The sequence below is a fragment of the Felis catus genome, chromosome A1 (genome assembly GCF_018350175.1).
Source record: "Felis catus isolate Fca126 chromosome A1, F.catus_Fca126_mat1.0, whole genome shotgun sequence".
Classification (NCBI taxonomy): Eukaryota; Metazoa; Chordata; class Mammalia; order Carnivora; family Felidae; genus Felis; species Felis catus.
The window spans coordinates 145,220,214-145,247,831 of record NC_058368.1 but is presented as its reverse complement, the minus strand read 5'-3'; the positions used below and the strand labels follow the sequence as shown (position 1 = coordinate 145,247,831).

The following is a 27,618-nucleotide window of genomic DNA, read 5'->3' as shown; positions in this document are numbered from 1 at the left end:
AATGAGTTCTGGGGTGTTTATAACAAAACAGGTTTATATTGAAGAATCCCATTATGCCCCTTCAAAATGGGTCCGTAAAAGCTCTTTCTAAGACTATACTCTTTGGACATTAATGTAGTGGCAGCCCATCTTTCTTTTCTTTTTCGTTTTTTCTTTTTTAACCTCTGGACATTTCTAAGCTGTATTGGTTAAAAATATTTTTAATTGGCTTTTATCAGATTTAAAAGTGTAATAAATTACTCATTAAAAATAAGGCCACCAAGATGAGCTTTCCTCCCTGCCCCACACCTCTTGGAAATGACTGCTAATACAGTATACTTTTCTAAGTTGTTTTATTTATTTATATTTTTGATGCATACGCTAACCTTAACTATTACTATTTCATGGAAACATTGTTATGCTATTCGTATCCTTGGAACTTGCTCTTTTCATTTAACCATGCATTGTGAAACATTTTTCCATGTCAACACACAACTCATTCCTTTTTAGTGCTGCATAGTAATTTCTTGTTATCCAGCTATTCATTATCATTATCTGAATCACTAGTTGCTAAGTTGTGTAGGAAAGCAAAAATTGGTCATAACAAAATATCCATTAATAAACTGACCACTTACTAAATTAGTCTCTACTTAAATAGTACTCCTGACTTAATACTAGCATCTATCCCCACCCAGTCAATTTTACTGATGGTAGATATTATAAACATCTAACAATACAATGTAAATAAAATGCATTTCAGTGGCCATGTAAGATTGCTAATCTTGCAAAAGATGCAGAATTTTATGAAGTCATTGAAAGTGATTTTGGAGAACTGTTCCATAAGCAAATGAGTATCTGGCAGTGTTAGACCAGTTAACAATTAAAGATGAGAAAAACAACAAGGATGATAAGAGGATAAATTCTTCAAAAGGAGAATTATTTGAATATCAAAGGATTAAGAGAAGCTCTCAGGAAAACTGATGAAGACTTCACATCTTTTTTCAAAATGACCTTTGTATGATTCTGCTCTAAAAGTCAGCATGAAGTGAAGTGTCAAAATTTGCTATCATACAATTTTGCTGGAAAAATTATCCCCCTAACCAAATCAATACTTGATTCATTTTTTTTGTTTATTCTAAAAATTAGAGCATTGTTGCAATTAGAGTTGTTATCTGTATGTCTTCAAAGATAAATCACATTTAAAGATAAGATAATCTTTACTTTTACTTTTTTAAAACAAGTCTTAATCAAACCTTTTTTTTTAATCTTTATTTTACAATGCTAGACCCTATTTATTACTTTTGCAGCTTTCAACAGTCATATTATGGCAAACAGAAGCAACAGACGCTGAAAATAAGGCTTGTAATAAACTAATCAGATTCCCTAGTTCTCTCTCCATGAGGCATTTAGAAGCAGGACTGGCCACTTTGCAAAGAGTAAAGCCTCAGGGTGGTTGTATAATTAAGGGGAGGGAAGAGGCCTTAAGAAAGGAGACAGGCAGTGGACTTCCTCTGGCACTAATCGGGCACATAGATGTTCAGGCCTAATAAAATTTGAAAAAAAGAGAAACGATGTAACCTTATTTGTGTCCAAGCTGTTAAAGCAAATTATACCAGTTAAACGTGGGCATATCAGGAATTATTTTTACCAGTTACCTACTGACTGTTATTTGGGTTGTTTCCAGTTTTTTGCTACTATAAGCCATGTAGCAATGCACAACAGTGTACAAATATATATCTTGGTGCACTTGTACAAGCAACTCTGTAAAAAAAAATCCCTAGAAGTGAAACTCCTGAGGTTGGAAAAAGGTATATTAAAAATGTTAACAAGCAGTAAGTAAAACCCTCCTATCATGCCACCTACAGTATCTGAGAATGTCTATTTTCCCACACCCTTCACAATGAGACTACTACCTTCCCAATCTGATTGCTGTATACATTGTTGTTTTCATTTTCAATAACATAAATTCTTGATACACAAGATAAATATTGTTCACTGCCTGCTTAGAATCTTTAGGAAGAGCCTCATTACAGACTCTGGAAAATCTGCATGATAGATACAGGGGGAGATCATCTCATCCCCTGTAATGGGTAGGGTAAGAATGCAACTTAGCTCAACATGCATTCTTCTGCTTAAAAATCCCTCTTTGAAACAACTATAGTCATTGCTTACACAAGCTTAAGTGTTTACAGTTGGTAGTGGAAGATGGAGATAATTGTTTTTGCAAATTCCTAATTTCAGGACTGTGAGATCTTTTACAGATTTCAAAATATGAGGATTAGTAAGGTCAGTAGATCCTGAAAATGAATGCCTGGTGTCATATAACACCACACTCTTTCCATCAGGATTCTGGTCACAGAAAATGTCAGCATTCTAACTGAAAAATTCTTACATATATTAAGGACCTAAAAAAGAAACAAAAAAATATCCACTAGAGTATGCATTTGCCGCAACCCATCAAACTGTAGATTAAGATGTGTGTATTTCACTGTGTGTAAATTTTACATAAAAAAGAAACCATAGAGTCCTCAAAAAATTATATATAGAATTACCATATGATCTAGCAATTCCATTTCTGGGAATATACCCAAAAGAAGTGAAAGCAGGGACTTGAAAAGACATGTGAACACCCATGTTCATAAGAGCATTATTCACAATAGGTAAAAGGTGGAAGCAACTCAAGTGTCCATCAGTGGATGAAATGGATAAACAACATATACTATGCACATACAAGGAAATACTATTTGGCCTGAAAAAGGAAGGCAATTTCGACATACGCTACAACGTGGATGAACCTTGAAGACATTATGCTAAATGAAATTAGCCAGTCACAAAAGAATTAAGTATTGTATGATCTCATTTATATGGGTACCTTGAGTAGTCAGATTCACAGGGACAGAAAGGAGAATGGTGGTTGCCAGGGGCTGAGGTGAGAGGGGAGTGGGGGGTTCTTGTTTAATAGATACAGAGTTTCAGTGAAAGAAAATGGCAAGTTCTGGAGATGGACAGTGGTGATGGTTGTACAACAATGTGAATGTACTTAATGCCACAGAACCGCATATTTACAAATGATTCGAATGTAATTTTTTTATGTTACACATATTGTACCACACTAAAAACATTTTTAAACCCATAAGCAAATATTGAACTCTAATGATATGCATGCTGAAGTGTTTGGGGGGGTCGGATGCACTGATGTCTGCAACTTCTTTTGAAATGTATCAAAAAATGAATGTGAAGTGATAGGTTGATAGAGGAATAAATGTGTATGTGTTAAAGTAAATATAGCAAATGTAAATCATATAATCTGGATAGTAAATGTACGGGTATTCATTGTGTCATTCTTTCAACTTTTCTGTATGTTTTCTTGGGCACCTGGCTGGCTTGGTCAGTACAGCATGTGACTCTTGATCTACCCATGTTGGGTGTAGAGATTACTTAAAAGTAAAATCTTTAAAAAAGAAAAGAAAAGACAAGAAAAGAAAAGTTTCCTTAATAAAATGTTGGAGGGAAATGACCCAGGCTAAAAACATTACTAGCAAATGAGAGACTCTTTTTACCACAAATTCATCTTTTAGCTTTTGTTAATTATGGGGAATAATTGTGCTGTGAAGAGATTTTCAAGCAGAGTTAAGGAAATAGGACTGATTTTTTGTTTGTTTTTAATAATGACCAGATAAGAACATTGATTTCACAAGTATCAAATAGGTATTCATTTACAAGTGACTCCATGATATTAAAAATGAACTCAGTATCACCAAAGTTGATAAATATCTCTCTATATATATCAAAGGCCAGTGTCATGGTTCAGCCTTTTCTTCCATTGGTAGGATTGGAGCATGTGTAGAGGGGAAGAGTCCCAGCCTACTCAATCCAATGAAAAAACGACACAAATAGACTGGCTATGATGACATATAACTTTAGAGCACTTGAGAGACTGGAGGTCCTCCTAATAAATATCACCTCATTGCAGAAGTAGACTATAAATAGCAGCTCTTCATGTCCTCATAGAAACATTTCAGAGAGCTTTACATTTTTTCCTTCAGTTCATTAAAAGGTAAAGAGAGAGAGATGGCCTTCATTTCTGGGATCTCTACATTGTAGGCGTGCTTAGGCAGTTTTTTATAATTGTCAAAGCATATGATCATCCTATACCAATAACACTCTTATTGCACTGGAATAAACATCCAGAGTTTCAGAGGTGCAAACTGAATGCACCCAGGGGCAAGGAAGTAGCCCTAGTGAGTAACACAGGCAAGTCTAAGTAGCAATTGTGGTCTCTTGGAAAACCCTTATCCTGACAGAAAGAGGAATCCATAACACTGTCCAAGCCAAGTGACACAAGATAGCCAGATATGTCAGTTGTCTAAGAGCAGTCTGAGTCCTGTATTTTTATATAAAATCTTCCAAGTTTAAATATGGGCAACAAATTCAAATGTTTTTCAGAAACACTGTATGGGTTAAAGGAAATACCTTTGTTGATATTCTGGGGTCTATAGGATCCCTGTGTGTGACCTCTAATGTCTGTGTGCAGGATGCAATGATCCAGCTTTCTTTCATGTTAACGTCCAGTACAATTCAGATTTAGCATTGTTTCAACTCTTTGGGATTACATGCGCATCTCCACTGTCCCCAGTTTCTCCCCTGTAAATATGAAATATGTTCAGGTCTTTATCACTTTAAACAAAAAACAAATATTTGATCACTGCAATGTTTGCAATATTCATGCACTAAGTGTGTTTTAAAAGTCTGTTTTGGGTCGTGGACCTTTTGCAAAGAAAAGGTAAAACAACAAAAACATAGAATTCACAGAGCCCTCAATTTATTTACATTGTAATGATCCCAAAATATATATGTTTGGAACTAGGAACATATTTTTCCATACAATGACAGTTAATGAGTGCCACCTCTGGATCATGCACTGTGTAAAGCCCTGTTTAATTCTCTATCATTATCTTGACTGTACAGATGAGGAAAACAGGCTGGGAACAGGTGCACGACTTGCCAAGCTAGTGACTGTCAGAGATGGAAATCACACACACGTGCGGGTCAAGCTCCAAGGCCTGTTTTCGTTCACTCATCAGTACAGCGCCCGCAATGCAGTGCTGGGCCTGATGTTAAGGCTGTCAGGACAGACTATGAAATACTGTTGTATCCATAATGTACTTGTAGAACTATATTCCTAATACTCTGCTTCAAAAGAACCCACACTCAGGTACAATTATGCTTCTTTTTTACCCCTCTTGCTTTTACGTGGGAAAATACGTTTAATTACCCAGGTGATACATAGATACGTTCTCAGTGTGAAATATCCCAACAACACAGTAGTCTACAGGGCAGGAAGGAAAATTCCCCTAGGCTTCCTCCCCCACTCCTAATCCCACTCCCTCTCCTATTTCTGGTTCTACCACTATCAACAGTATGGCCTGTTCCTTCCAGACTTTTCCTATGCATTTACATACATATATGTACATACATAAATATGCATGGAGCTATGTTTCTATGGTAAATACATTCAAAATTCCACCTTGGGATGTCAGAACACTTTTCTGTTGCGGCCCTGGCAACTTCCCCAGCTCCAAGCCAATGTGGGAGGGTGGGGATGAAGGCAGCTTTATTAGTTATCTGTTGCTACATGACAAACTACCCCACAATTTATCAGTGTAAAACAATGAACATTTATTAGCTCACATGGTTTCTGAGTGTCAGGAATCTGGGAGCACCTTAGGAGGATGGCTTGAGGTCAGGATCTCTCATGAAGTGGCATTCAAGACATCAGCTGGGACTGGAGTCGTCATTTTGAGGATTCACTGGGGCTGGAAGATTCACTCCCAGTTTGGTTCACTCGGTCATTACTTGCTGGAAGGCCTTAGTTCTTCACTGGCTGTTGGCAGGAAACCACATTTCCTTGCCATGAGATCTTCCCCATAGGGCTGTTGGAGTGTTCTTATGGCATAGCAGCTAGTTTCCCCAGAGCGGGCAGTCCACGATTCACAAGACAGGACAGGGAGGAAGCTGCAACCTCTTTTTAGGACCTAGTCTTGGAAGTCCCAGACCATCTCTTCCACCAAATTCTATTTAATAGGAGCAAGTCACTACATCCGGCCCACATCCCAAGGGTGGGGGCAGTTAGGCTTCACCTTTTGAAGAGAGGAGTGTCACAGGATTTGTGGACATATTTTAACACCACTACTAGAGCCATTTTGTGTGGGAAGAAAAATGAGCATGGCAGAGTCTAAGATCAGAGCAAAATAGTCTCAGTAACAGGGCGGAGGGGAGAGGTGCAGAGATAATGAGTTAACAGGATAGTGAGAGGTAGAAGAGCTGGGTTGGCAATCCTGGCTGCACATTAGAATCACCTGGGGAAATTTAAAAAGTACTCCTGCCCCCAGGCCCCACTACAGATCAATTAAATCAGTATTTCTGGGATTGAGGCCCAGGTATCAATATTGCTTAACAGCTCTCCAAATGATTCTAATGTGCAGTCTGAGTTGTGAACCATATAAGAGCAGAGGTGCTGGAGTCCAGCCGTGCCTGGGCTCAAGTCCCAACTATGTCAATTAAGTAGCTGTGTGATCTTAGGCAACTTAATTAGCTTTTCTGTGCTTCATCTGTAAAATGGGGGTATTAATAGTACTTCCTTATAGGGTTGTTGGGAGAGTCACCTGAGTTAATAGCCCATGTAAACTGCTTTGAACAGTTCTCTGCACAGTAAGTGCTGCGTAAATGTTACTGTTGTGATGATGAGCGGCACTGCTGGACATTTCCTCCCTCCTGCTGCCCCTTTCCAAGTGCCTAAGCCAGGATAGGAGTGTGGCTTCCTGTGCTCCACCTCCCTCCCTTTTCCCTTGAGAAGGGTACTCTTCAACACTCTTCTCAGTCTCCGCAAGCCTTGCCAGCCTTAAGGCAGATAAACTGAGAAGCTGAGCTGTTGCCACTGACACAATGGGTATAGCTGCAGAAGGATCTTCTGCATCTTTAGAGGTGGTGAGACAGAATAGCACCTGGGGGTAGTGACAGGAAGGGAAATCCCCCTTCAGCCTCAGAGAGAATTGAGGACAACCTCGTATATATCAAAGGAGCAGAATCTGCACATACGCGTTGCAATTCCTTCAAGAAGCCTTTCCTTATCTATTTCTCCGAACTCCTATACTATGAACATGGTCCCTAAATTACCTGCTGCCTTGTATATTTATTTATTTACCCTCTATGTTTCCTCTCCTTCAGATAGTAAGTTCTTTTAGAGGCAAGGACTGTATCTTCTGGGAGAAGTATCAGTAAAAGCAAGGAGAGGAAAATGAAGGAATAAGGGATATCTTGTTTGGATTACAGATACCACTTTAATCCTTAAAAATGTATATATGTGTAGTAGAAAATGACTCTGCTTCTTTAACTGCCTCCCCCTCTCCCCCAGATTACTTTATCCCTAAAACACCCCTAACCCTAACCACCATTTTCATGAAAGAAGAGCATGAGTGTTACTTCTGCTTTTACAGCAGAGGTTAATAAACTGCCACTATTACAGGGTATTCCAGTTGATATTGGTGATGCAGGTACAGAAATAAGTTAATGAGTTAGTTCCTATAAAGAAATGTGTTTCCTGCCACCCCCCAGACTTTTAAATACGGAGAACAAACTGGTGGTTGCCAGAGGGGAGATGGGTGAGGGGATGGGTGAAATAAAGATTAAGAGTACACTTATCTTGATAAGCACTGAGAAATGTATAAAATTGTTGAATCATGATGTTATACACTTGGAACTAATATAACACTATGTGTTAATTATACTTGAATAAAAAAGAAAACCTCAGTAAAAAAAAAAAACAAAACAAAACAAAACAAAAAAGAAATGTGTTTCCCAAGCATAAATGCACAACTCTGTAGATTTAGCTTTTTTAAGCTTACTAGGATAGACGGGGTGGGGAGGGGGCATGCAATAAATAAAATAATTAAACTATAAAACAATTGCTGACAAAATTTCTACAAAGTTTTCTCCCTGTTTTCCAACATTAAAGTAATAATGTTGTGGGGCACATAGGTGGCTCAGTCACGTAAGAAGCTGACTCTTGATTTCAGCTCAGGTTATGATCTCAGGGTTCGTGAGATCAAACCCCATGCTGACAGCTCAGAGACTGCTTGGTATTCTCTCTCTCTCTCTCTCTCTCTCTCTCTCTCTCTCTCTGCTTCTTCCCCACTAGAGACGAGACAGAGACACAGAGAGAGAACCACGCAAACTTCAAAAAAGTCACAATGATCTGAACAGACTCTATCTTTTTTCTTTTTACCCATATTTTATGCAAGTTTATAATTTGCATCCCAAAAGTTAAAGATCTTTTTAATAAAATGTATTAAGCAAAAACATATTTGGGGCTCAGCTGGTTAAGCATCCGACTTTGGCTTGGGTCATGATGTCACGGTCTGTGAGTTCAAGCCCTGTGTCAGGCTCTGTGCTGACAGCTCAGAGCCTGGAGCCTGCTTTGGATCCTGGGTCTCCCTCTCTCTCTGCCCCTCCGCCGCTCATGCTGTGTCTCTCTCTGTCAAAAATAATAAACATTAAAAAGTTTTTTTTAAAGCATATTAAAAGCTCCTGCTGTTTATTAAGTTAGATAACATGGTTTTAACGGTTAAAATTATGACAATAAAGGGCCTAATTTCAATAGCACTTGAGCTTAGTTTTAAAATACAGAAATGAACATCATGGCTAAAAATTCCATGTAGGTGGGGCCTGATCTCATGTACATCAGTGGTGTCAAAACATGAAGCTATCTTGTTAGCAAGTATGTAGATGCCAGAAAGGGGTCATTCTAGATTCTGATTTCTCCTGGCTGAGTTCATTCATTTCTGCCAAAGAAGGGAATCCTGAATTTTAAGCCTTATAAGCTAGAAATAAAATTATCCTTACACCTAAAAATTATTGTAGAGAAATATGGCCTTGGTGGTTGAGGTTACTATAACTGTTACATACATAAATAGCTTATTTTATTGGTTTGATTAAATGATTCCCATGCGTCCTTCTGAAACTTTCTGCAGTCATTCCTCATTGACTGCCATCTCAGCCAGAAGAAAAGAAAAAGTGAAAAACTCAAGGCTTCTTCATCAAAGAGCTCAGCCAGTAAGCCAATAGAGAGTTCAGTAGGCAACACTGACCTTCCCAGGAAAGCTACCAGCATGAAAACTGAAGAAACATGGCACAGAAACACAGCAGTAAAATTCAAGAGACTAAAATAAACTCAGTGAGCCTGCCTGGTCGCTAAACACTGAATACATTTAAGTGCTATTTTGACAAGAGAGCATGGCGGCTTTTTAAGAATTTCATTTTTAAAACTCTAATACGATTTTGTTCTTCTAACAGCATCATCCTGTGTCTGTGTTTGTTCCCAGTGAGGTCATTATTAACTGAATTGAATTATTGTTCTGTTCAAATGACCTGTGCATTCAACGTGTGCCGAGCTCTAGCAAGAAATGTTTTATGTATTATTGGGAGATGGCCATCTGGGGCACAAGCCGGGCCTCCTAACATGCAGAAATGTGGGGAGACAGTTTATGTTCAGTCTTATCTATGATCAGAATTCCATTTATAAGCTTTTTTCATCCACTTGTCAACACTGTTCACTATAGCAACACTGAAAATGGCCAGAAATGAACAGATTTATCAGAACAATGTGAGGTCAGACTGTATGTTTCAATTACTGTATATTGGATTTTTATCATACATTTTAAATTTTGTCCATAAAAATAGTAACAATGTAATAAAAAGTAAAAAGGGAAATAGTTTTCTTTGATCAACTTCCAGTCAGTGTAAGTTACAAAGTGAATAAGATAGATTTCATGACTTTTATTAGATAATGGGTCTCACATTATATATGTATATTTTAAATATAACATTGGTTGTCCATGCCAAGAAACATGGATTAATTTTTTCAAGTCTGAAAAATACTACTCTTCCCTCTCCTGCATATTTAATGAAACAGCATGGCAGTATGTAAAATTAAATTTTAAACTTGAAGATTATATTTAAGCCACATCCTCCCAACCTTTTCATATATTTTTCAAGTGAACTTTTGATAATGCTAGAGGCATGCTGGACCAAATGAGTGATTTTACATTATCTTACATAAGGTCTCTGCAAGATATGATTTTATACTATCTTGCATAAAGTATATATCTTACATAAATATACCCAGATATTCTGTATTACAAAATGAAAAGATTTTTAGGTATCTTTTTCTGGCTTTTTGTTGTTGTTATTGCACTGATACATCAATTAACAATAGGAATCAATCTCTTTTATAACGAAGTATAAAATCTTAAAAGGAAAAGACTTTTACAAGTCCTTCCTTCTACCCTTCCTCCCTCCCTCCATACTCCTTTTTGCTTTCCTTCCTTTCCTCCTTCCTCTCTTTCTTTTTTAAAATAAAAATCTAAATTGTGTAAAGTAGTATTCACTTGGCACATATAACTGTATAGTTTAAATATATTAGGATTTTAATTTTACTTCTAAGTGGGAGATGTTTGTTAGAAAATGACTAGTATCAGCAAACAGGTAGAGAGATAAGCTTTGTTCACAAATGTATCCCTGGAGTCATATTACACTCATTCACCTTGAAAATATTATAATGAAAATGATAATGATGATGATGATGATGATATAGCAATGATAACTAGCATCCAATGAACACTTTGTGCCTGCAACTAGGCTAAGTGTTTCACAGGCATTGTCTTATTTGTTCTTCATAAAAACCCTTTGAAAGCCAATAATGTCATCTTTAGATGAGGAAACTAAGGTTTCAGAATCTAAGAAACTTGCCCACGGTCAATTCCTAGAACCCCACTCTAGATCGGTGTGACTCCCCCCCCTCACCACAACGCCAGTTTTTTGGAGAGACGGGGGAAAGGGAAGAACATGTGGAGGCTATCCCCATTTTCCACCAGTCAGAGAGTAGAGGTCAAGCCAAGTAGAGGCCAGAGACTTTGCTGTGGCTGTGAGCAGTCTCAGCCTTCTGCGCTTAGCAGTGTCCACCCTGGTCTTGCTTTTTCTAAGACCTGAAGCCTTTGGCTCTGACCCAGATCACTTTAGCAAGTCCTTGACCTGTATCTTCCCCATACCCACCTCTATGGTGCACTTTCAATGTTCTGTTGCAAATGTGTTTATTTAATATTTGCTTGATGTTGCATGCCATGATTCTTCATTCCTCCTGTTCTGGACCACACATCTCCTACAATGGACAAAATGGAGTGTCTGCCTCCTCCTAAATTCCCCAGCTTTTTTATTATTGTTCAGAGGAAGGTTCTGATGGGACTAGAGGTTGTGCCTCACCCGGAGAGGTTGGCTGGCCACCCACAAGTGGTCAGGAACAAGGGGCCCTGCGCAATACGAATAGCAGTGTCATTAGCCGACGTCCTGGGATTTGGACTGGAAAACTGGCAGAGTACGGCTCAAGAGGAGTAAATGGAGAATGGAACAGACACTCTGAGAAGCAGCAATGACACGCAGGAAAGGCTAGAAGAAAGAGACCTAGAGAGTAGCTGGCCCTAAACCTGTCTCAGCTTTTTGGTGGCATTCCTCTTTCAGTCTCTGCATATGTGTCAGTGGACTTTCTCTTAAGGAGACCTTGGTGAGGCTCTGCTCCTTGTAGCTGCAAGAGCCTGGCAGTCTGTGTGAGCATCCTATCACTAACACCCGTCTGTGCCTCTTCCACCTCTGTCCTTCAGAGTTTAATTAAGAGGGATAATAGTCAGGATTCTCCCCTTTGCAAGTGACAGAAAACCAATTAAAATCACTCTCAGAAAGAAACAGACAATAAACCAGGGTGACAGTAAGGAGATGAGAGTTAGAGAGACACTGATGAAGAAATTGTTGCAGAACCCAAATAGCTCTGAGCCCTTAGTGACTGACTAGGTGCAGAGATTTAGTGCTGACATGGTTCACTTCTCTTCTTTCTTTTTGACTTTTGTCTTTTTCATTCTCTTGAATATTCTCCATGGTGGGCCATATGGCTAACACATTTGAACATATTTGCAGAGTTCTGCGCAGAAATCGAGTTAGAACTTTCCTGACTAGTAAAATGTACAAATTCCTGAGGAAGAACTCTGATTGGCTAGACTTTGGTCATGTCCCACAGGAATATTTACTAAGGGAAGAAGGTTATGCACCCACATTTATGGCCCAAGAGCCTAATGCTCTGATTCTAAGCCCACCAGAAATGAGTGACTGGAGTGGAGGAAGAATGGATCTGCAAGCGAGCAGGAACGCCGCTTGTGCGGACAAAACAAACAGGATGTATGAAAAGAAAAGAGGGTTAGCTACACAACTTTACTTTACCATTTACAAAGAAGGAGGAGAGCACACTGCTCTCTTTGTCTAATTTCCCAAGGTCTTCGTGCAGACCTATTCCACACTCCCTGCCCCATCTCAGATCGCTGGCTCATCTTCATTACTTGAAGGCATTCACTCATCTCCACCTTGCAGTCATCCTCACCACTGGGCCCAGCAACTTGAATGAATTTGAGGACCTCAGAAGAGAACAGTGAAGGGTCTCTTTCCTTTAGGCTCTTAGTGTGTGATCCCTGGACTAGCAGTAGTACCTGGGAATTTGTTAGAAATGCAGATTTTCAGACTTCACCCCAGGCATGCCAAATCAGAAACTCTGGGGATGGGGTCCAGGAATCTGTGTTTTAATAAGCCCTTAAGTGATCCTGAAACAGGCTGAAGTTTGAGGATTTCTGCTTTAAGCTATCCTTTCAACAGCCCCTTGTTCAGACGGTTTATCCAAAGCATTCCTGAGTGAAGACTGTTGGGTCCAAAAATGTTGGCCTATCATCCATCACCACATGTATTTCAGCAGATCTCTGTGTGTCCACTGTGTGGTGCCACTAGGCACTAAGCTACTACTATTCATCCATTCATTGCCACCTGGGTCATCCACATAGATCCCAAAGAGAATTTGAAGGATACAGGGAGGGCATATAATAACATTCTATAGGGTTCTCTCATATGGCTCATTCATGGAAAGGTACACTTGCAAATGGGATGTGCACTTTCCTGTGTGGATACAAACACATACATCTGAAGTATACTTGGGGGCACTACTTTGTGTCAGCTACACAGGCTCATTATGGGCCCCGAGACTTTAAGGGTGGTTTCTTGGAGAAACGTCATCATCATCTCATGCATCTAATAGGACTTGCTTAAGAAACCTCACAGGCTTAAAGAAGAAAACTGAACACCAACAGTCTTCCTGCCCTATTTTCCTTTTCATATTATTAGAAACCTGAGAGAATGTTTTTTCTGCACTGTGAACATCATTATAGTATCTTGTAAGTGCTATGCATACAATGAGTGTGAAGGAGATAAACTCTGGTGGCCCCCACTGCTCTTGCTTCAAACCAATTCTGCTGGTTTCTGGCCTCTTCATTTGGAAATAGCTATTTGCACATTTTAAAGTTCCTCACATTAAAATGTCCCTACTTACTACTTAACTAGAAAATATTGCTAAGATTTAAAACAGTTTTATATTTAGAACATGACGTTATCAATATGTACAATATAGACCCATGTTTTGAGCAAGTAAAATAATTATTCAAAAACCCGACGATCGTAAGTACAAAAAACAAACGAGTTTTAATTTTTGTCCTTAGGGTGCAAGAATTCTTGTACAAACATCTAATCCACAATTTCACCTTTAAGCCAAAACTGCTTCTGCCAGGAAGGAGTTCTCATCCCAGAGTAAAAGGATTTGCAAGCAAGGATTCATAACCGAAGTGCCATTTCAGCCTTATTGGTGGGATTGCAAAGTGATAATTTAATTTAATTACATGATAATTTAATATCCCCCGTGTTTCCCTGTGAGTACTTTGAGGACAGTGTTTGGAGTGGCAGCTAGGTCTCTGACAGCATAGTTACACGAGTCGAAGGTGAGATTGTACCCACAATTCCTAGCTAGGTTTTTTTTTTTTAATCTCAATCTCTGAAAACATCTAGCTCATGTTAACTAATTTTTTTAACATAAAATAACAACATTATTTTTCAAGGTCATTCATTTTCATTCTTATAAACAGAGTTAGACTTCCAGAAAATAGTTGAGAATTTATTTGCCTGACGACCACTGACTCAACCTTTCTTCTCTAAAAGAGAAAAAAAAAAAAAAAAAAACCCCAGCACCTCCTCATTCCTTAGTTATATCACCAGTTTCCAAACTGCCTAGAAATCTGTTGTCTTGGCTTCTTCAGTTAATTCAGGGAGTAAAAGACAGATAGGATTTATGCCAGATTTCATTTTGTAGTGAATTATTTAAAATTGTTTAAAAGGATAAATATGCTGGAAATTAAATGTGACAGACTGTTAAAAATCGCCCAAGGCAATTTTTAGAAATCTTCAGATTTCTACTCTACTACCTTGGGTAAGGAAAAATGGTGATGCTGATTACAAAGAGAGGAAAGTCAGAAGAAAAATTTAACTTGTTAAGAAGAGACTGAGTTTAACTCCCACGTGGTGAATTTGTGGTATAATTCAGGGTAGTGGGCTCTATGATGTGCCACCTAAGTTCCACCTTCAGGACCTAGGCACTTATTCTCCCAGCTATTAGGTTGTTACCTGTTGATGACTCAGAGCTGAGTCCCTCTCTAGAAATGGCCCTCAGCCAAAAAGAACGGTCTTGCCCAATGTTATGTTTCTTTCTGCAGAGGTAGCCCACATCCCATGACTGGTCGATGACAGGCAGCAAGTCCAGGCTCCCTTGCCTCAATCTGGGAATCTCTCTCAGGGGCAGTCCACATTCAGACTTCAGGGATTGGCTGCAGGCTTGTCGCAACAGAATCACAGTTCAACTTTGCCTTCTGCTCCATCCTGCTTCCCTCACCCACTTACAAGTGTTGTTTTCCAAAGTACATCCTGATAAAGATTCTCGCACACTTATTTTCATTTGTATCTCCTGAGGAATCAAATCTATGATACCCAAGAACTAAACAAAGATGTTAATATAGGAGGAGGGGCAAGTATAAGGAGTTACTCCTTCAATTTTAATAAAGTAAAGTTCTTTTAAGTTATAAGCTTTCAATTTGTAGCATCCCTTAGGACTGATTTGATGTATTAATGTGAATAACACCAGTGTAAATCAGTCAAGTGTTTACTAACCACCCATAAGATAAGTAGTTTCTGACTGGCAATCTCCATTAACACTGTAATATAGCAGTGTAATTTGCCTATAATACAATATAATATAATTGGTACTATTCAGATGATTTTTCAGTTTTGATTATAAGCTCATTTTATTTTTTATTTTATTATTATTTTTTTAATATAATTTATTATCAAGTTGGCTAACAGTATATACAGTGTGCTCTTGGTTTTGGGGGTACATTCCCATGATTCATCGCTTACATACAACATCCAGTGCTCATCCCAACAAGTGCCCTCCTCAATGCCCACCACCACCCATTTTCCCTTCTCTCTGACCCCCACCCCTATCAACCCTCAGTTTGTTCTCTATATTTAAGAGTCTCTTATGGTTTGCCTCCCTCCCACTCTGTTTATTTTTTCCCCTTTCCCTTCCCCCATGGTCTTCTGCTAAGTTTCTCAAGTTCCACATATGAGTGAAAACATATGACATCTGTCTTTCTCTGACTGACTTATTTCACTTAGCAAAATACCCTCCAGTTCCATCCACATTGCTACAAATGGCAGGATTTCATTCTTTCTCATTGCCAAGTAGTATTCCATTGTATATATAAACCACATCTTCTTTATCTATTCATCAGTTAATGGACATTTGGACTCTTTCCATAATTTGGCTATTGTTTGTTGAAAGCAAGTAAGCTCATTAAAAAAAAAAACTGCATAGATTATAAGACCTTGTGATTCAAAGAGCATAAATGTAAATTGCTGACCCAGTGTGGACCTCATCTGATAGTTCCCCATAAGCAATCAAAGCTATGCACAATTAGCTCCTCATGAAATCTATTAAAAATATACATATTTTTTGTTTTTTAACAATATAGTGGGACAAAGTCCAAGGTCAAAGTCCTCCATGTAATGATTACATCCAGTGTGATGAAACATATAGTTCAGTTTTATAGATAATATTGTGAGAATCAAGTTGGATTCATTGAAAGGCAAGTGTCTGAATACAGTACCCCTCATCCCCATGCTTCTTCCTCATTAACACTCATTCCAGAGCAACAAGAGCTGCCCTACTGTTCTACTGTTACCTATGCCAGTGAGAACCCAATGCAGGTGGCCCAGCAGGTCTAGGGGAGACCACAACATTGACGCCCAAAACATACAATGTACAGAATGGCTTCTGTGATTCATTTCATTTTTGTAAGCCCAGATGTTCAGGATTTGCTCACTTTCCAGTGATGTCCTGCAGGCGTGGGTTTAGGAATCCAGAAAAATAGCTAATTATCCCAACTTTTTAAAGTGATGAAGACGTACATATTTCCTAGAACTTGTCATTATTTCAACTCTGGGACCTTCAAAATCTGTGGTGTTTCCTGTATAATGCAGCACCTCTCAACCATGACAGATCACATGTACTAAAATGCTGAGAAAATACACTGCACAGAAGACAAATTTTAGCATTTTCTATCTTTCTGTAATTTGATATTAAAATAGTGATTTAACATTTTAATGTGACATAGTTGACAACACAGGTTTGCGCAATGAAAAGATAATTGCTATAACATTTTAAAATATTTCATTATTGCATTTTTAATAATAAAAACAGTAAAATGCTTTTGCATTTTAGTCTCAGACTAAACTTTAATAATCATTCTTATTCAAATGACAGGATGTGGAACTGTTGAATGTTGTATATATACCCATGAATGATTTAGGGGAACTATGAAATTATATTAAATTTGAAAAATACAGTTTTGTGTAGGGGGGGATAAAAACCCTAATGACTTCACAGGAGAAATATTTATTGGAATATCACGTTACCTTTGTTTGTAGCATAATGGTCTCAGAGGGGCCAAGTGAGATTATTTTGATGGTAAATTTATTACACGGTTTTTAGGGCCTGGGCCTGAGGGATCTTGTTGAAAAGGGTTTTGTGGTCTCAGAAGCTATAAGGAACTTTGGCCTCTGGCACAGTCTCCACAGAGTGAATCTGTGTCCTTGGAGAAACAAAATAGATGCCGCCCAGGGAGGGGAGCAAATGTTTCAGGTTGGTGTCAGCTCACCAAGGAAGGGAGCAAACAGCACATATTTCACTTCTGTCAAAAATGCTGTATTTCCTTCCAGATAGAAACTCCAAAGCATTCTTTGTCTCTTCACATTAAAATCTCAGGCTCGAACACAGAGCTACTTGAACTGGAATTCTGACTCTACCATTTGCTGGCTATTTGATTTTAGAAAGTTACTGGATGCTCTGGAGCCTGTTTCCTCATCTGTAAAATAGAAACGATAATAAGATGTGCCTCCACAGAGTTGTTATGAGGACTGAATGAGGCACTCACTATGTGGCACACAGGTATATACACGGAGCCTTGGCACATGATTAAACTCTCCAACAATGGTAGTCATTATTATTATTGTAAATAAACTCTTTAAAATTTTTTCTAACGTTTATTTTTGAGAGACAGAGAGAGAAAGAGAGAGAGAGGGAGAGAGAGAGAGAGAGAGAGAGAGAGAGAGAGAGAGAAAGAGAGAGAGAGAATGAGCAGGGAAGAGGGGCAGAGAGAGAGGGAGACACAGAATCTGAAGCAGGCTCCAGGCTTTGAGCTGTCAGCACAGAGCATGACACAGGGCTCAAATCCACGAACTGCGAGATCACGACCTGAGCCAAAGTCAGCAGCTTAACCAACTGAGCCACCCAGGCACCCCATAAACTCTTTTTAAAGTCCTGTTTTGTCTGCATGTGTGAGGAACAGAACCATGAAGGCATGACTTGTGAAATAGGGTCTGTATTTTAATGTTCTAAGTTCCAGAATAGAGCCAGCATAAAGGCCAGAGGTGCATGACCTCTCTTGTAGCCACTGTACAACCTGGAGGTTTAGAGGAATCAGCCTATACCAGAGAGCCTTTCAGACTCATCTCTCACTATTCACATTTCTAGTATGGGTCCTAGGGAGCCCAGAGATTCTAGACTGGTTACAGGACACAATGACCATGTGTCAGAATTTGCCCCACCCCCACCCCCGCACCCCATCCTCCAAAAAAAGTCATTCTCCCAACTGTACTTGCAAGAATTTGCCTAGTTCCTTCCCTCTACTGCTCTTTTCCACACCAAGACCCCCATCTGGAACCGTAGCCTTACCCCAGATCTGTGACCAATCTTGTCCTTACTCAGAGGGAGGTGAAGAATAAGGATAACTTTGATGATTTGACATCAGGACCACCCTGTTGATTTGTGATTGATTTGTTTATTTGTGCCACTTCTAATAATAATAATAACAATAATTAACTTTTTTTTAACACTTAGTCTGTGCTAGCCCTGTTCTCAGCACTTTACATATATCAGTTCATTTGCTTCGCACAAACACCCTATGAGGTAGGCATAAGTAACTTGACCAAGGTCATACAGGTAGTAAGTGACAGAATGGAACTTTGAACCCAGGCAGGCTGGCTGTACAGCCCCACCACTCAATCACTTCCTCCTTAACAAGCTTCCTTTTTATTCCATTACAAAGACCAAGTCTCCAGTTTGTTCTATCTGCCTAAGGGTTGTGGTGATGAGCCACCTGGGGTCTTAGGTCCTCACCACAAACCGCTGGGGGCTAAAGCCCTGCCCCTGAGCCCTAAGCCAGTAACTTTGCTCCTTCTACCCGATTTTAGGCCTCTCTGCCCTAGATCCCTGCTTGGGATTCTACCTCAAGTCTATCTCCAAACATCTGAGATGCCACCTTTCTGGCAGGGTTCTCTCCATCATCCACTGGGACTTTGGTCTCCAAGCCTCTGCTTATCTACATTGGATGTCTCACATCTGGGGCTGAAGCTCCTCCAGGCATAGATCTGACTAAAGGGCCAATCTCTGTGCCTGATGTGCCACACTAGGGTAGTTTTTGCAGGGAGTGCTGTGAAAGAAAGTGGCCACATCATTTGCACACCTGCTAATTCTTCTCCCTCCTTCCACAGCTGAGTCTGGAGAGGGCCTTATAAAGAGCCAGCATTTGAGCTTTCTTAAGATATACGGAATGAGGTGAGAATCCCCTAAAAACTTCTCTGTACTAGCACATGTTAAGGTTATTGGTCTGTCCAACAGGTGTGGACAGGTTTCTAACTTTGTAGACAAGAAGAGTAAAGATGACTAAGCCCCTCAAAAGATCAATAAAAAAAATATTCAAGATGAACTGAAGACTGTACCATATTCCTCTGAGTAGGAAAGGGGAATTTAGGATTACCATATGAAAATGATCCACTAGATGCTTTTCAATTTAATACCTAAGATATCAAAATGTCAAGTATCCCACAACGTTTTGCTAGGCCAATTGAAACTAACTGAGCAATAAAATATACCGAAAGCAGTAGGAGAGTTAGGGGACTCCTGAGTCATGAAAGCACATATTTGATGAACAGGTCACAAAATTCCCCTGTCTAAAAGGCAGAATGTTAAACATTTTGAGAGGTAATAGATTCCCAACCTAGAAGGTGAAAGGGTCACCACCTAAGATAATTAGCCTCCAGAGCAGAACCACACATGTCTCAGGGTCAAGCACATCTCTGACATGAGAGGAAGATCTGGGACATCAGAAGCTGCCTAAAAACTCAAAGGATAGTCTGTAAAACCCTTGGTAAAGGCACGGAAAGTCCTTAAAAAGAAAAAATGCAGGCCTAGTTCATTCAGCAGGGAGGTTGCAGGAAGGTAGAGAAGGTAAAGGTCATGGCAGAGTTGTTAAGATTGGAAATCATAAAAGAAGATATTTTTAGAAAATTATACTCACCAAAAAATTAAATTCTCTGTAAAGCTAAGAGCACTACAAAAAAAAAAAAAAAAAGTTAAACAATAAGCTAGTTATAAGGGCCTCTCTACCCTGCCCCCTCTCTCTGCCTGGCCTCTGACTTCCCCTTCCTATGTTAGCAGAACTGTCCACTGTATGACTCTAGATTAACCAGGACCTCCTTACCACTGCAGGAGACGAAAAGCCCCCATAGTCGACCTTTCAACTCCTAGGCAACTAGGATGCTGGCTGTGACAAAAGTCTGGCAACCAGACACTGGCCCAGGACTCTGAATCAGAGACACAGGACAATCCATTTTGGTGGTAGTAGCTGCAAGTCTCCAGGGCCAGTGAGGGCAGAGGTGCTCAGAGTGGCTTTCAGTGCCTAGTGTCAGTGTCAGCAGGGTCCTTACCAGGCAGTTCCTAAGTGTGGTTTGGGCCACAGTTCACCCTGCCTCCCTTGGTGCTGCTCTATTTTCAGAATCCACTTTCCTAGGTTTTCCAGTGGTTCTGTGATCTACCAAATATCCTCTCAAAACATTCATTTTCTGCCAGAATAAGCTAGTTACCTTCTGTTGCACACCCTCCAGAACCCCTGACAATACAGTGGGAAACCTACCTGTAGTGTTTGAAGGGCAAGAGCAAAATATCCTGAAAATACACATGGTTCTATCAAGCCACTAAGGAAAGATGAGTATTCCAATAGAAAACAGGGCAAAGAGAATTCACTAAAAAGGAAATACAAGTGGCCAAAAAACATAGGAAAAGACATTTACCCTCCCATTTCCAAGATGAATATTTTCCAAATACTGTTGAGAAATCATTCTTCCCATATCATATTGTCAAAGATTAAGAGTGCCAATACTCAGCATGGTGAGCTTGTGGGTAAAAAGTGGTTTGGGGTATATATTGACATAACTGTTCTGTGGGGAGGGGAGACATCTGATATTGTGTATCAAAATTTATTTTATTATTTTTTATAATATTTATTTATTTTTGACAGAGAGAGAGAGAGAGAGAGAGAGAGAGAGAGAGAGTGCACATCGGAGGGACAGAGAGAGGGAGACAGAAGACCCAATTGAGGGCTTGAACTCACAAATATGAGATCATAACCTGAGCCCAAATGACTGAGCCACCCAGCACCCCCTCACCACCACCCCCGCCCAGGTATCAAAATTTAAAGGGTTCCTTTTGGCCCAGCAATTTTGCTTGTAGGAATCTATTCTGAAAAAAAAGGCTATGACCCATGAATCTCAGGTCCTAAATCTCAGGATTTTTAAAACATATAGTTCAGGTGCGCCTGGGTGCCTCAGTCAGTTAAGCCTCTGACTTTGGCTTGGGTCATGATCTTGAGGTTCGTGAGTTTGAGCCCTGCATCAGGCTCTTTGCTGACAACTCAGAGCCTGGAGTCTTTGAATTCTGTCTCCCTCTCTCTCTCTGCCCCTCCCCTGCTCATGTTCTGTCTCTCTCTCTTTCTTTCTGTCTCTCTCTCAAAAATAAACATTAAAAAAAGTTTTTAATATATAGTTCATAAACTCAAAATAAATTCATAGTTCAAAGTAATTTCAAAATAACTCACACTGTTGTTTACTTATTGGCGTCAAACACCATGGAAAGGATGGGCTCACAGAATTATATATTAGATCCCTTTTCATCGTCTTCCCCAATCACTATCCCTGTGTTTTGAAGCTGCGCTCCTCAAATACTCTGGTAACATTCACAAATTGATAATCCTTGTTTTAACCCCACCTAACATTAAGTAGAGAAGAGTTTCAAGAACTCTATCTCAACCCCTATCATCCTCCCTCTCACTCCATGCTAGCCACCCTGACTGCTCACTGTTCTTCAGGCCTTTGCACTGCTGTTCTGACCACACTGCAATTCTAGATAAATAAATAGGGCTTGCTTGACCTTCCGTCCCAGTCAGGTCTTTACTCAGATGTCAACGATCTGCCCTGGACACAGACATCCTATTTAAAATCGCAACACGTGTCTCCTCGGTACTTTCTATCATCCTTCCTGGCTTTATTTTTCTCCGTGGCACTTATAAACTAACATTCTATACATTTTACTCATTCATTCATTGCCCATGTCCCTCCTTACCCACTAGAATATAATCTCCCTGAGGGAGATATTTTTGCCTGTTTTGTTCAGTGCTTTATCCCTAGTGCCTAGAAAAGAAGTTGACACACACATACCAGATGCTCGAAAAATATTTGTTAACATTTATACTAAAGAAAAACAGAACACCCTGAGAGTGTTCTGTAAATTGTAGATTGAGTATATTACACTATGTTTACACAATGGGGGTTGCTTAGCACACTGTGGTAGGCAGAATAATGTTGTATTCTGATAATAAGATACCTGATAATAAGATATCTGGCCCTAATTTCTAGACTGTTAATGTAACCTCATTTGGAGAGGATCTTGAATGTGCGATAACCTTAAGGAATTTGAGAAGGAGAGATTATTCAGGATTACTCAGTGGGGCCTAAATGCTATCACACATAGTGGCTTTACAGGAGAGAGACAGAGGGGGAATAAACATACACACAGAGAAGAAGGTAACATGAAGGCAAAGCAGAGATCTGAAGATTGGAGTGGTGTGGCCACAAGCCAAGGAAAGCCAGCAGCCACCAGAAACTGCTGACACCCTGATTTCCACCCAGTGATACTGATTTTGGCTTTCTGGCCTCCAAAATTGTGAGAGCATATATCGATGCTGCTTTGAGTTAGCCTGTTTGTGGTAACTTGTTAGAGTGACCACAGAAAACCAATACATACTCTTAACTTTTATTTTAATTTAATTTAATTTAATTTTTCAAGAGAGAGCATGCAAGAGGGGGAAGGAACGTGAGAGAGAGAGAGAGAGAGAGAGAGAGAGAGAGAGAGAGAGAGAGAATCTTAAGCAGGCTCCATGCTGAGCATGGAGCCCGACATGGGGCTCAATCCTAGGATTCTGGGATCATGACCTGAGCCAAAATCAAGAGCTAGACACTCAGCTGACTGAATCACCCAGGTGCCTCCCCTCAATGTTTAAATTACTATTTTGGATTGTCCAAGGAATGAAATTCTTTCTCCCAGTATAGACAACTCAAGTGTCAAAAATGCCTCAACTCCTTTAATTTTTTAAACTTTTTATTTTGAGATAATTGTAGCTTCATATGCAGCAGTACAAAATAATACAGAGAGATTTTGTGTATCTCTTACACAGCATATACGGGAACATCTTATTCTATTTTCACAGTAAGGTCCAGCACTAATGAATATCCTGACTCCGTATTTTGCCTTCTTTAACACTGCTTTGGCTGTTGTTGGTGTGGGTATAGGTAGGCTACAGTTTTTTCTTCCGTGTTTGGCGAGAGTAGAACAGTTATTGTGTAAAAGTTTTGCTTTCCTGGCTGCCCCTTTCCTTGTCCTTTGGCTACAGAGAGTAGGCTTTTTGTGGAGCTCTCTTCATCTGTGCTCATTAGTGTTTGGGGGTTGCTGGCTTCTTCAGTTACAAGCCTAGGATACATGTGCATAAGAAACCCAGGGCACTCACCACATTGTTCCTCATATCCTGAAGTCCCTATCAAGTCTACATTCTCTCTGTCTTTTAGAGTCTTCTTATTTTTATATATAATATCCAGTGTTTTCAACTGTATTTAGTTGGAGGAATAGGGAAAACTACATCTACTCCAGCTTCGCAGCAGTGGAAAATTCTCAGTATCTTTTTTTTAAATAGATTTTATTTTAAATCATTTTTTTTTTAGAGAGAGAGAGAGACAAAGAGAGAGCTAGCAGGGTGGGACAGATGAAGAGAAAGAGAATCTTAACCAGGTTCTATGCCCAGGGCAGAGCCCAACGCAGGGCTTGATCTCACACTCATGAGATTATGACCTGAGCCAAAAGCAAGAGTCAGACGCTTAACCAGTTGAGCCAGCAAGGCACCCTAAATTCTCAGTATCTCTGAGTGTGAACAAGTTCTATTTTATTTGGGGTTTTCCATGTATAGAAAGGATGAAGGAATAAAACATTTGGAAAGCTCCAAAAAGCAGAGAAAGCTACTTCGTTTTAAGCTTTCCAGTCCTATAGTCATGCTGACCCTCTCTTAATACTTCATGCATAGTTTCCTTGTATAACATTATGTTTGCACATATTTTCAGCTATTTCTTGTAAGCCTGATTTCACTGTTAAGTCTTTAGCAAAGAATACATCTTCTATTTCTTTTTTTCAACCTGGTTAACCACATAGGAGGTGTCTAATAATTGTTGATTGAATACATAATAAGAGTATCTACCACAGAACTAGCAATATGGGAGTCTTAGAGAAGTGTACAGGAAAAAAAAAATCACCATGTACTCAAGGACCTTACAGTCTAGCACAGAATGAATTACCCCTGGCATATCTTTTATGTCTGATCCACCAACTTAATTTTGTATGACAGAAATGAAAAGTTTGGTCACTGTACAGGACATGGAACCCAACCCCTATCATACCATGTGGTATTCTGGACTGTTTATAAGTTGACTGGTGCTTGAAAATGATCAAGTTTGGTAGATCTTATAGTTTCATTTGCTCACCCATTTCTTTTTTAGTTTTTGCTCTGGAAAAGGCTCAGATACTCTGTGAAATCTGGAATAGGCAATCCTTACAAAGTTAGCTCTTTACCACACAGTGAGGTATATGTGTAGGCTAATCCATATGTTAGTTCCATAGAATACTTCTGACTAGCCCTGAGAAAGACCAGGGCAGATGCACCTATATGAAAACTTTGCACTTGTATATTATCTAGAAGACTGAATTCTTTCAAGCAGTGACTAACAGCTTCAACAGGCTGTCTGAAGTGGACAGAGATGGTCGTAGGTCTCTGGAACCACCATTACTATTAGAACACAGCAGTGATTACGGCCTTCAAAGTTTCTTTCTTAAAACCAATACTCCATGGACAATTTAAACTTAGTTTCTCTGAGTCTTTAAGACTGAAATATCTCATCCACCATAGGCTTTAACATGAATGGATAGAGAAACAAAATTATCTTTGCATCTAGAATACAGATAATGCCAGGGCTGAGGCCATCTTTTTCTAATTTTGACTCCTCCTTGACTTTTTTATAAATTGTTTAACCTCTTTGCACCTTCTCATTGCGATGTCATAAAGATTACCTCTTTACTTGAATGTGGTAAATGAGACGTTTATATCAGCAGAGATTTTTTTGATGTGAGGTACACTCATAAGAAAAAGTACTGTCCTTGGGTTTCTAAACTATAAAGTTTAATCTTCAGTCCCCAGTGTCTGAACTCTTGGTTGATTAATTCATATAAAATCTTCACACTTTCAACAGTTTTCTCCTTTTCATTCCCAATCCAAACCTCAAGGACAATATACAGAAATTAATTTTTGAGTTAGAATGGGAGAAATTGTGTTAAATTCCTTCAGAGAATTAATGTGAAGTTAAATGTAATATTTGCCGACTCTACAATGCTTTTTCTAGCAGTTGTCCTTGCCATTTTCATTTTAATCCTTTATGTGCTTTTACAGCAACTATTTTAATTTAGATTTTCAAGTATTTTACAGTAATGTTAAGTAGAGAGGGGGAAACGGCCAGTGTACAGGGACAATCCAGTTACCTACATTGGTTGAACATTGTTGAGTGGGTTGCATTGTCACCACTGCAACCTGGAATGTGGAGCCTCTAGGTGACGAATATTAAGAGACACTTTCTGTGATGGATAATTCATAGTCCTACAAAAATAATACGGTTAACTGTACTTTTTAATAGCAAAATCTTTGTTCCTCAGATATTTAAGTACATTTAAAGTTGTGATAATCTGAAAGAGTTTGGAAAATTGGTATTTGGCATCCTCTCTCCTCCCCTGGTTCTAATACTGACACTTTTTGAATGAATTGGGTTGTTGAGTTCTAATGATTTGTTTACCATCCCTATGTACCCCCAGAGTATTACAGGGAAAAAAAGTGAAAGGACGAAAATGAAAGTAATTTATAAGTTATGAGGGTAGTTTAACGTTATACTCTTTATAATCTTGGAAATCATTGTCATCATCACCAGTGTCAAGTTGCACCTTCACTATTGCCAACTCATTTTCCTTCCTCTCTTTGCTTCAGTCAGTTCAAAATCCTCTGTGAGTAATCTTTCTCTCCCCTCACTCCAGTCTTATCTCCTCCTTCAAAGCCCTCCTCTGTCTTCCAGATTAAGCAACCTCACATCTTTCCAAAAGATTCATTTTCCCCATTATAAGGCTTTTTCCTTGACCATCACAACAATCTCAAAAATGCCCACTGTCAGCGATGACTGATGGCAGAAACTAATCTCTCTCCCTGTCTGTTGGCTTTGCCTTTCACACATCCCATTCTTCTCAGTGCAAATGCTATTTGCATTGAGAGTTCCAGAGGAGGACTGTCCTCCCTCATCTAATTTATTATCAGTAGTATCATTGCTACTTACGGGTGAGGCACGGTACACATCAACATGTAATGTTTTTGCTCTAGAAAGATGGTATTGAGGACCAGATTCCCTGGGCTGCCCACTGGGGTTGTTTTCTCAGTTAAAGAGAAATGGTGATGAGCCATCACCCTCGCTCTATCTCCTCTTGCCCATAAGCACACATTTAAGAAACAGGATTGTAGGTTCCCTCTGTCACTGTGGGATAGTTTCCCTTTGGCTTCTTTTCACACCCCTTTCCGTACCTCTCAGCTCCTGGAATGCCTATGCTAAATACCCCATTTTTCAGAAAGTGGCTGGCTCCAGCTTTTGACCTCTGATAATCTAAACTGTAGGTGCTTAAAAGTTATTTGCAGAGCTGAAGCTTATTTAAATGTATTGCAATTCAGAATTTCCCCCAAGTCTTTTTAGCTATCTTTTCTTGCTGTCCGAATGATAACTACTATTTATTGCATAGTCACTATGTAAGAGGCTCTATGCCAGATGTTTTACATATATGTCTTTACAACAATCCTGTCATTTATTCAATCCCTATTTTATGGTACAGGAAATTTGGTATCTGAGAGGCTAAGAAATTTGCACTAGGAAGGGAAAAAAAGAAAGGCAAAGAATAGATTCATATCCAGGCTGCCTTTTCTACCAAATCACTTAGAGACCCCTCCCCTCCAACCAAATTTGGTGCCCCAAACCACAAAAACCTTTTTCCTCCTCCCTAGTTTTCCTATTCCTTATAGTTTTTATTTTAAGGAAAAAAGTAAGACAACTGCCCATCCAAATTAATTTATGCTAAGGTATTGATGACTCTTACCCTTAGAAGAATTTGTCAGGTAAGTTAATCATTAATTTGTGGAACATGTGAGAAAATTATCTTGGTGTAGTGCCTTTCTGTCCTACTTTACACAGCGCGAGTCACCAAAAGCACCTCCACCCAACATTTGCATATGCTCAAGCATACACACACACACACACACACACACACACACACACACACACCTGGAGAACAAGAGGTTAACAATTTGAAGCTTGTTTTGTGCTGACCCAAGATTTAGCCAAATGAGTTAAGTAGTTCCGTATGTATTGACAAACTAAGACCTGAACCCTGGCTTATACATGGAATTCAAGGTTCATTTTAATATTAGTCTAACTCAAAAAGCTACTGGCATTGCCAATTAACCAGAGACTATAAGACATTTTATGTTCAATACTACAATTTTAGCCACTAGAGAGAAATTATTTGAAAAGAGAACTGCTGAGCGACCTGGCAGAAGAGGTACCGCATCAATAGATGGTCTTTTTTTCCCATGTCTCTCTCTCCCT

The 27,618-nt window shown here is 39.3% G+C and overlaps 1 long non-coding RNA gene across 1 annotated transcript in view; it reads right to left on the bottom strand.

The window, feature by feature from the left end:
- Positions 1 to 27,618, bottom strand: part of LOC111561669 — a 91,213-nt gene that overhangs the window by 6,434 nt on the left and 57,161 nt on the right. The window lies entirely within an intron of this gene.